At 38.4% G+C, this 11,200-nt stretch overlaps 1 protein-coding gene across 1 annotated transcript in view; it reads left to right on the top strand.

Annotated features, from left to right (window-relative positions):
• Window positions 1–3,619: 3,619 nt before the first annotated feature.
• Window positions 3,620–11,200, top strand: part of Tnfrsf19 (TNF receptor superfamily member 19) — an 82,237-nt gene continuing 74,656 nt past the window's right edge. Inside the window, exon 1 of the mRNA XM_071610767.1 lies at window positions 3,620–3,773. The gene's annotated coding sequence lies outside the window, so the exon portion shown is untranslated. The remainder of the gene's footprint in view (window positions 3,774–11,200) is intronic.

The raw sequence follows: 11,200 nt of genomic DNA, 5'->3' as shown, positions 1-11,200 counted from the left end.
CCCAATTCTTTAACAGACCCATAGTCTTGCACCATAGGCTGTGGTCCATTCAGCTGTTCCTTAACCTAGTCCTCTGTGGAGGAGTCCGCCACATTTATGGGGAAGGAGAGATGATCGTTATCTCTTTTCTCATTAAATTCATGAAAAGAGCCTAGCCCATGGGGATGGTTGGGTCCAACATGTCATGAACTCACAAAGATCAGTGCACATGCTGCAACGTATATCGACTTCGCTCTACAAATGTCACGAATTTGACATTATCTAAACAAAACAGCCTCCTGATCTTTGTGTGTATTGGTTTATGCACTCCTGGTATAGTGAAGATTATGTAAGGATTCAGGGAGACCACTTTTTGATCTCAGTTTTATCAGTAACTTTTGGCATGACCTTGAGCCTATCACTCAGCCTCTGGCCTCACAGTCCTCTCCAACCCTCCACTGATAGTCTATAATTGATATCAGAGGGTGCTGGGAATGACTTAAATAGCTGAATCTTGGGGGTTTTTTTCCATCTTATTTTCCTAACTACATATTGGCAAACTATTTCCCTTTCAGAGTCTCATTCCCAATAAGTAATTCATTGAGCAAATTTTTAATGAATACCTACTATATGCCAAGCATTGTGAACTAAACCAATTAAATTCCATATTTTCACATAACTTGCATTCTATTCCATTTTCCCAAGGAATAGTGACTTACAGTACAAATTACTAAGAGTCAGGCAATTTGCCCCTTGAGATACCAGTGAGCCAGTTTATCACTGAAACCATTTTTGTTCAAGAAATATGTTACTTTGCTAGTTCAACTTTGTGGGGAAAATATCTTATCCAAACACATTTTTTGCCAGCTCAGATATTGATAAAACTAGCTTCAGAAAATGAACCATACATAAAATATTAAAAACAAACACCTCCATCAAGATCCTCATAGCAATTTGACTTTTCCAGTAAAAATTTCAACACACGCATTATATCCAATCTTTTAAGGGGAGAAAAATGTTTCCAGTTCTGATTCTAAGCATCATTTTCATTCTGAAGGAGGCTAGGATCATATTCTTTTGGAACTGCCATTGATGCTCATTTGTGGGCCTGAGTTTCGCGTAGATACTGTTTTCAGATCATATAAACACTCAAGGCAAAGTAAAGTGTAGAATATTTATTTAACTTAATGGGCTCTTCTCTAAAGAATGAGATGCTCAGTCTAGAGTTCAGAGGTTCAGTGTTCTTTCCCCCCACTGTCAATTATTATTTCAGGTGTCATTTATTGATTGATGCTAAGTGTCCTATGCCCTACAAAAGCAATATATTGCCATGGAAAATGGTACCATTTAGTGAGCACTTACTATGTGTGAAATATTAGCCAAGTGCTCTAAATACCTTAGGGTATTTAACAACCATGAAGGAAGCAACTCGTGTTACAGATGAAGAACAGGAAACTTAGGGAAGTTAACTAACTTCTCCAAGGTTATACAACTAGTGAATGCCAAGTTGGCATCAAGACCAGATTGTCTGGTGCCAAAGCCCATGTGCATTCACAATGGAGTCTCTTTCCATAGTGAGCTAACAGGCTAACTGAGAAGATCAATCAAAGACACATGAAATGATTCAAGATTTAATGAACTAAATAATGTGCTACTGTCTCTAAATACAAAAGGAGGTCAGGGAGGAAAAGAGCACTTGGCTGAAGTCAGAGAATGTTGTTCCTGGGTTGGCAGATTGAATTCTACTCAGAAAAAGTTCATTGAACATTTGTTTGAATGACTGATACTATCAGAGATACAAGTTAGAACAAAATAGCCTCCTTCTTTGAAAGCATTTTAAGTCCTTGGGACAGAAAACTAAGTCCACAGATATTCATGACACAAGGCAGGATGTGGCAAGTGCTAAAGTATCCCAAACTTTGTTGAGAGGAATTATAGGTCATAATTAGGGGAAAATTCATATGAGTCGTGGCTTTTGAGCTGCCTGACATAGGAGAAAGAAGTCAGAGAAGTAAGGGAGACGTGTGAGCATTAAGAGGAGACTGTTGCCAAGGCAGGGCAACTTCAGGGCATATGTGCGGCAAGGCAAGCAGACCAGTTTGGTCAGAATATAAAGTGGAGGTTTAGAAGAGAGAAAGATAAGGCTGGAAAGGTGGGTGTAGCCCAAGTGGGAAATCTTTGAATGCTAATCAAAGAAGTGTGGAAGCTATTCTTTACAAGGTAGTACCGCCTGTAAATCTTCACTGAACAGTGGCAACCTGAAAGGCAGGCAATAGGACCCAGGCCATAGCAATATTCTGGTGAGGGACTGGGAGGACCTGGACTGTGGTGGAGGTGTTGGGTCTGAAGAGAAAGAGATGCAGGAATGCCTGAGACCTTGCAAAGAAAGAAGCAACAATTCAGTTTACTAAAGATAAACTCAGTATCCTCTGTGTTATAGGCTATGGAATATAAAAAAAATAAAATTCATTCTAAAGGGATTAAAATCTAATTGGAGAAAGGAACACAATAGTGACATTTCTTCAACATAGTGCTGGAAGGGTATATGGGTGATGCTCATGGGCCTCTAGGGACACTAGATGAGGGCAGTCATATAGGCTAGGGGAATGACAGGTACCTTGAGGTTCAAGTAAGGAAATACACATCATTTGTAAATTATCTACAAATAAGTCACTGTTGTGATTTATGTTCCAGACATGTAATATTTAAAGCATAAAACATCGAGGTGTGATACTTAGGAATGATAACATTTTTAAGTATTTTTCACAGGTACCTGTTACACTACATTGTTTGAAATAATGTGATCACTGGATGTGAAATTACTGATAACAATTCATCCATTCACCCGATGAATATCTACTCACCCTTTTAAACGCAACAGCAAAGTAGGCATTGTTAGATCTGCTTCCTAAATGCATGAACTCAAGCTGAGGTTATGTAAATAGCCTGACACAAAGTACTAGTAAAGCCACAGAGCCCAGACCTTGTTCTCCAGTTCCTCGGGGTCAGAATATTCAGGTTCTTTGGGTGACTCTAGCTGCTGGACTGGGTTGGCACGTAGGAGATGGACACATGCGTTGGCTAGAACGTACCCCTGTCCTATAGAGGATTCTGTCCAGCGAGCGAGCCCTGGGAGAGTATCTGTTGAAAAACTGCACGTTAATCAGTGAGGTTGCTATTAGCTGGGTCATCTGGATCTTGACCTACCCGAGCTAAAGTGCCACGCTCACAGATCTGGCCATCATTTTCTGGAGCCTTTCCTGTTATGCAGAAGCTGACTCTGCCTAGGATGTGATCCGGCACGGGAAAGGCACAAAGGTCTTAGGGAAATACACCCGGGGTGGGAAGGAAGGCTCCATCCTTTCTCCGAAGAAAGTTCCAGCTATTCATGTTCTTGGCTACCCCATCGCCTACCGTTGTTCTCCCCTACCCGTCCCGCATTCACCAGCTCCTGCCGGGGCTGGGGTCTGCTCACCCAGCGCGGGAGACTGGGAAAGCCAGGAGGAGCCCAGTTGAAGTCAGCAGGGGGCGGGGCGAAAACCGGTGGGCGGGGCGCCGGGAGGCGGCAGCCGTTGCCGGGCTACCAGAGAGCGCCGAGCCAGCGGCGCTGGGAGGTGCTCCGCTTGCGCGCCTAGAAAAGACCCCTATCCAGCTCCGCGCCCTGCACCCAGTACCCTATGCCCTGCGCCCGCACCCAGAACGGTTCTGTGCTCCCCTGATCCCCTGCTTCAGCCCCGACCTGCAGGGCAGGACGAGGCGCGCCAGCGGACGAAGCCTTGCAGGTGACTGGGAAGGTAAGTGCCCCGCTCCTCCCAGGACTAAGCTGCGCTGCGCGGGGACCCCAGCCCTCGCCTCGGGTGGATCCTTTCTAGATAGGAGCCTCGAGAAGAGGCGGCTGCCTAACGGAGGGAGGGAGCAGTCAGGGGCAGCTCACATGTAGAAGAGGGGAGCGAGCAGACTGAGTTGTACCACAAGACCCCAGGAAGGAGTGACAACCCGGGGCAGCTGAGGAGGCACTGGGATGCAGAGCTTTGGCCACAGCCACTGCAGGGTCCAGACCTTGACAACGCTTGCTGGTCTCCTTCGGCATTGGGGATGAGGACGCTTACACTTTTTATCTAGAGTTCTTGCGAATAGAAAATCTGCTTGTAGAGCAAATATATGTGAGTATGTAAATAAATATGCATCGTCCTTATCCCGGGCCTTTTTTTTTTGCCCCGCGTCCCTGCTAGAGGTACTCCCCAGCGCCCCAACTGGCGCGTGCTAGAAAGGTGGGTCTCTGGAGCACTCATCTGCAGGCCCCACTGCAGAACTGCAGCCTAGGAGGTAATAAAAGGACTTTTAATTCTATCATATTCCTTCCATGGAAAAAGAAAAAATTCTTAAATGTGAGCAGTATTTACTGGTGCATTGAGGAGCAGAGCATGTAACAGATTTAGATAGAAAAGAAGTCAGTTCTCACAGCCCTTGTTAATGTTTGTAAGTAATTTCATGGAATAGAAATTTAGCTAGTATGTTCTTAGAGATTAAAGTTTGGTGGGGTCAAAATTCTGGGATCTGTTTTGGTAACAGTAAACTAATCATCAAGCTTGCATCTCTCATTATGAAAAATTCATGTCACTTTTTTTTTTGCCTTTTAATAACAGGACTCAGTTTTCAAACAAAATCATAAGCATTGCTCAGCATTTCTTTAAACAGTTTAACTCAATATTTTATGAAAGGCATTCTTTTTATTCCAATAAGTTTTCTTTGACTACAAGATAATTTCTTTATATAAACAGGAAAAGGGTATTGTTAAACATGACTTATGTAAACAGAAGATTTTATTTTAGTGTTGTTATTTCATGATCAGATACTTAGATTCGAAAGTGAGGATTACATTGCATTAGCTCAGGATTTACTAAGTATGTTGTCTATGGAAGAATTTCACCTCAGGCATTTTTGCCAAAGCTGCTTTCAAAAAAAATATTTTTATTTCAAGCACTGCTTATTATCTAATTTAAATATATATAATGAAAAGGGTGAGAATTGAGTCCTAATGTAGAAAACTGTTTCTTATGTATTCAGAGATGCAGGTAACTAAAAAGAATTTTTCTTTGTGTATTATTTATTGGGTTGTTCTGAAGATAATACAAAATATAGACATGCATTTTCAAAATATTGTATTGACATCATTACATGAAGTGTTATCATGAGCTCTCTCAGTTCTTTACTTTTAAATTAATGAAAATGTCTTATTACATCTACTTTATTACCAAGGCCAAGGCCACATGATTTTGTAGACTTTAGAATTTTTTTTTTTTTTACAATAGATGTTAACTGGAGTATTGTGTTAGTATTTTCCTGTACAATCATGGAAGCTGTTTCTTTCTTTCTTTTCTTTATGTTTTATCTATTTTTTATTTGGACTTTTTTTTTCTTTCCTAGAGTGTCTTGACAGTTCAGGCTGGGCTGGATCTTGAATTTGAAGTTAAAGATGCATAAAAGACCCTTATTCACTACAGTATAAAATGCCTTTCCTATCAAAAGACTTGAATATGGGCCATTGCTAACATTTAAGTAGCTATAAAATAAGCTATTCCAAAGAATAGAAGATAAATCAGATGATTAAACAGATGATTCTGAATTTTAATTTTTGTATATTTTAGAATATAAATGAATTGATTCTGCATTTTAATTTATGTATATTTTAGAATATAAATGAGTTGAGACAGCTAATGTCACATGCTGTATTTAATATATTGGTTTAATTTACTAGGTATAGCTCTGTTATACAAATTTAGAACATGTTGGGGACTTAAAAACCTAAGTAAGGAATTCTACTAACACTGATGAGGAGAATTTCAGTTTCCCTTTCCTCTTATTTAAATCTCTGAGCAGCACCTAGCTTACCTCAATCTCCCTGGACCAGATCCAGCCTTAAAAATTAACATGACACAACCAAAAAAATAAAATCCATTCATCTTTAATGCTAAAAGAAAAAAAAAACAAGTGTTTTTTTTAAAAAAAATCTGATAAATTAATATTTAAAATCAAGCATTTAAAATTCTGGAGAAGACTAGCATATTTTAACTGTGTTGACTACAGGATGAGTAATAATGCCCACCTTAAATAAGTATATGTTCCAAATAAATAAATCAACAGCTGCCTATGTGAGAAGAGAGTCACTGAACAGTTAATACTTTTGTCCCATGGCAGCTGATTATTAAATGTTCATAGACTTTGTGAAGAAAATTTCTAGCTGAAGATAAAGAAAGGTAAAGCAGTATGAACAGAATTTCTTTCCATGATTTACTGGTTGAACGGTGCATTCATTCATCATATTTTATCTGTCAAAAATATTTACATTTAAAAGTAAGATGTTTAAACAGAATTGGGTTATCGTCCAGTCCACACATCACAAAGCCTGTACCTTTTAAACCAAAGTTTTAAAACCTGGGGTCTAGAAAGAGAACGACCATCCATCAGCAATTACTTGGGACAAAGGAGCTTGTATATCTGAAGATTATTATTTAGCCCCTCTTCAGTCAGCTTGGTTGGGTCTAATATGAGGAAATTCTAAAAGAATGGAGCCTACTTATACTGGAGAAGAACACTCTGAATGGTGAAAAGACTGGTTTTGGATTCTATCCAGATTTCCTTCTAAAATAAAAATTTAGACAGCTGTGTTTTAGAGATGATTGTACACAGTTTTCTTAAGATCAACTGTGTAGATATTTGAGGCTCCCTTTATCATTGATGATACAGTTCTTCTATTTGTACCTTAGAATAGAGAAACATTTAATGAATTTTGGAAAAAGTACCTTATTTACTATGTGCTTGTTGATTGAATATTTTATAAATTCTGACAATGTTTTCTCTGGAGCAAAGATGATAGAGCCTACAACTCAGAGAAAACCAATTAGTCTTAGAAAACCACACCCTAGGTTAAGTTCTATTAAAAACAAATAAATAAATAAAAGAGTTTAAGACAATGTCCCTTAATGTTTTTGAACTTTGGAGGAATTGGAAATACTATATTTGGCAACTGTAAGTTTTAAAGCTTATAGAGTTTTTAGTAGAAAACAGTTCATGATTTGAGAAAGGGAAACCATTCTCCTTCCTCAGCCAACAAAAATATGTATATTCTTATTACAGCACACCTTTGTGAGCTTTCTAGGCTGCAGAAGGGCTGCCAACTCTACCACGTAGAAAGAATGATTTTTCGAATATAGTGACATTAAAGGGTAAGTTGCAGAATAGCTAGAGGCTTGGGGTTATTGTCCTTTTTGGAAACAGCAGTATCCTAAATTTCTAATTAATTTTTCATTCTTTCAACATGTGGGATTGACAATATTTCTAAGCCAAAGTTTATGTTCCACCATTAAAATGTAAAATTCTGTATTTATAGCATTGGCTTTATTTCAATGCTGATTTTATAAATTGTAAGCCTGCCAGTTTGCTTTAGTGTTGATATATTTCTTTAATGGTTCAGCTTGTTACATATTTTAAAATGTGTGGGATGAATGGAGCTTCATTACATAATGTTAATATACCGTTACTAGATGAAAACTGTTACCTATTGCATGCGAACCACATGTGTTGGATAATAAATGGTTTTTAAGAAATGGAAGATAAAGAAAATTAAATAATTTATTCTGAAAAAAGTATCCAGATTATTCAAATTATTCCAAGCTTCATATGGGTCACTTGAAATATCAGATATAAAGATAGTTCTAAGAAAAATTATGTATTGTTAGTTTGGCATGGTGGCACATAACTGTAACCCACCTACTTGGGAGTCTGTGTTAGGAAGATTACAAATTTGAGGCCAGCCTGGGCCACTTAACAAGAACAGTCTCAAAGTAAAAAGGGCTGAAGATGTAGCTCAGTGGTAGAATGCTTGCCTACCATGTTTGAGGCCCTGGGCTCAATCCCTAGAATCATAATAGAAAAGAGAAAAAAGACTGGTTACTTATTGTTTATTGTTAAAACTAGAATGATAAATACCAGACCATCTTCAACAAAGTGATATTTGTCAGTACAAGCTGAGCATCCCTAATCTGAAATTCTCCAAAATCTGAGCCTTTTTGAGTGACAACACACCTCCACAAGTGGAAAATTTCACAGCATGAAATTTTCTTTCATGCACAAAATTATTTAATATGCTGTGCAAAATTACCTTCAGGGTATGTGGATAAGGTATATATGAAACATAAATAAATTTCATGTTTAGACTTGGGTTCCATCCCCCAGATCCCTCACTATGTATATGTGCATGTTCCAACATCTGAAGAAATAAAAAATCTGAAACCCTTTTGGTCCCAAGCATTTTGGATAAAAGATGCCCAGCCTTGAGTATAGAATACAGTCAAGAAATGGGATCCTGACCTGGATTTGGTTGGACCACAGTAACTTTTATTTCAATATTTAGTTATGTTTGCTCATATTTTCACATATATTGTTTCCTCACTTATAGCTCTAAGAGATAAAATATTATTCTTAATTAGTAAATTTCTTCATTAACATGTATTGGGCACATACTTTGGATAAGTTACCATTCTAGAGTGAAATCAGTGTCCTTGTCATGAAGTCCCCAGACCCTGATTGGTGGCAAACTTGAATGGCTGGATAGGTGCTAAAATCAGTTAAGGGAGTCTAGTAGGACAGCAGAGCATTGTGGGGACAAGCACACTAGAAAGTGTGTGGGCTTCTCCAGAAGGGCACCTGATGCTCAGTTTCCGCTCATGTTACCTCCATGTGGACTTGTGGTGGTCAAGTTGTCTGCTTCATGCAAGTTCTTCATTTTTAACATCAAAAAATAAATTTTAAAAATCACATGCTGCCATAGCTAAAGAACATAAATGCCAGTTAGATGCAACACAAAGGCTAGAAAGAGAAATAACTAGATGAGACAGTGAGATTAAGTCCAGGATATCCCTAGCTAGATTTAAGGAGATGCCAGAGACCTTAGACAATTTGGCTGGACAGGCATTGCAGACAGATCTAGTCATCTGCCCAGCCAGTAAGAAATGAAACGTGGAGTTTCTTCTCCCCAGCAACACTCCCATAAACTGCAGCCTCTGAGACCTTGCCCCTTTGCCTGTGGACACACCAGCACAGGTATTTGTGATTTTAGTCAAGGAAGTGCAAGGGGTGTACATTTATAGCACCTGTTGGATTTCTGTCCCTTTTAATGGAGGCCAATTAGGACACATTTGCATTAGTAATCATTCACTCAAATGAGCAGACTGAACAGCTTTATTTGATAAGGAGCCACTTTTGGTGCAGCTGAACAGGATGTTTGCCAGCTCTGTGCTTTAGGTTCATGTCCGTTCTTTAATGCTTGCCTGGTTCTCCAGATACTGCCACCCTGCTTAGTATTGCTGAATGGCAGACAGTGCTGCAGAAATTCTATGCTACTAGCTTAGAGTAAGGCAGGCATTATTAGCCTTTAAGTGCTTAGCCAGGACCAGTGTATCTACACATGTTCTGCAAAAGTAGATGCTAGATGGTTAGTAAATGTTGTCTGGTCTGGATATTTTGGTAGACTGTAAAAACTCCAAAGGACAGACCCATTTTACATACAATCTTTTGTATGATTCATGCCAGCCCCAAATAAATAGAACTCTTAAACATATAGAAGCATTTTTCTATCTTTGGGCCAGATTCTGAATTTAAAAGCAATTTCAACAAATAACCTTTTTATTACCTTATTTTTATTTTAAATATCATTACTTAAACACTGTTATTTTATTAAATTTTCCTTCTTTTATGAGAGCCAAAGAACTTCATCAGGAATTTCATTTTATTCCAGGAAATTCAAGGTCACACTCATAACACCCCACCAGCTAAATTATTTATTTCTAAAATGCTCGTTGGCCAGGCTACGTTAAAAGCCATTTAGGAGACCACCACCCCAGCTAAGCTGTGAACTGCCTATAAGTACAACCTTTGTGGTATCCTCCTTAACCTAATGCTGTCTTCTTTCAGGCTCCTGATAACTGCTTATCCAAAGTTGGTTGAATAAATAGATAAATAGTTAAATGTATTATTTGTCTTATATCTATCATCAGTTTTTGTTGATGAAATTCTACTGTCCCTAATGGAAGGTGTCAGTAGTATACAATCCTCCTGACTTGAAACCCTTTTTGGAATCACCAGGCATGAATTTAGTTTGATTTTTACCAGTTCTAGTATTTGTGTCTTTTCACCTTCAGTTTTTTCTCCCATCATATGGGGGTAAATATATTCTTGAAAGTATGGTATTAAGGAGAAAAAGTTAGGCTTTTTATAAAGCTTTAGTATAGTATTTAACATCATAAATGCTTTGTTCACACCTTGAATTCTTAGTTTTCCTATGCTTTCTGCAGGCCTATAGTTCTAGAATTCTAAAAGTAGCCTGCCACTTGTTAGTGGCCATCAAATGTCTCTTATTGGTCTCACAGGTTGCAGTCTTCAAGGACTGTCATATATATTGGCTCGTTTGATCCTCAAGAATAATATCACAGCATGAAGGACAATAGTTGCTAACACTTAAATTGCACTGAAAATGTTCCAGAAAGTTAACTCTCTGTTAATTGCTTTATGACTGGTAAACTCATTCACTCCTCATGGAGTCTCAGGAGGGTACTATCACACTGCCCAATGGAGAGGTGAGGAACTGAGACTCCAGGTGAAATAGCTCGTTCAGACTCATGCAGATAATTAGTGATGCTCCCAATAACAACAGCAACACAAACATCAGCAACCATCACTAATTAAGATTTATTCTGGGGCCTGGGGTTGTGGCTCAAATGGTAGAGTGCTCACCTAGCACATGTGAGGCACTGGGTTCCATCCTCACCATATAAAAATAAAATAAAGATATTGTATCCACTAAAACTAAAAAATAAATTAAAAAAAAAAAAAAGATTTATTCTGTTCTAGCCATTGGGTTAGCACTTTTTGTGTATTCTCCCAGTTAATTCTCACTACAACCTTTGAGACAGATTCTATTTTTATCTCTTTATAAACGTGTAGTCTTAGTGGAATCTTGCTAAGAAACACTTCACTATTTGTCTTCTGCATGTACGGATTCAGTCTATTGAGCTCTTTTTCTCTTATTGGTGTAAATGCTTTGGCATTGCAGTTTGAAAACCTCTAACCCAAAATTCAAAGACCTCCCAAATATGAACCTTTTATGAGTGCCAATATGACACCAAAAGTGGAAAATTCCATGCTGAAACTTTCTTTCATGTGC

This window comes from Marmota flaviventris, chromosome 4 (genome assembly GCF_047511675.1).
Source record: "Marmota flaviventris isolate mMarFla1 chromosome 4, mMarFla1.hap1, whole genome shotgun sequence".
Classification (NCBI taxonomy): Eukaryota; Metazoa; Chordata; class Mammalia; order Rodentia; family Sciuridae; genus Marmota; species Marmota flaviventris.
Note: the sequence above shows the minus strand (reverse complement) of the source record. Positions and strands in the feature narration are given on the sequence as shown.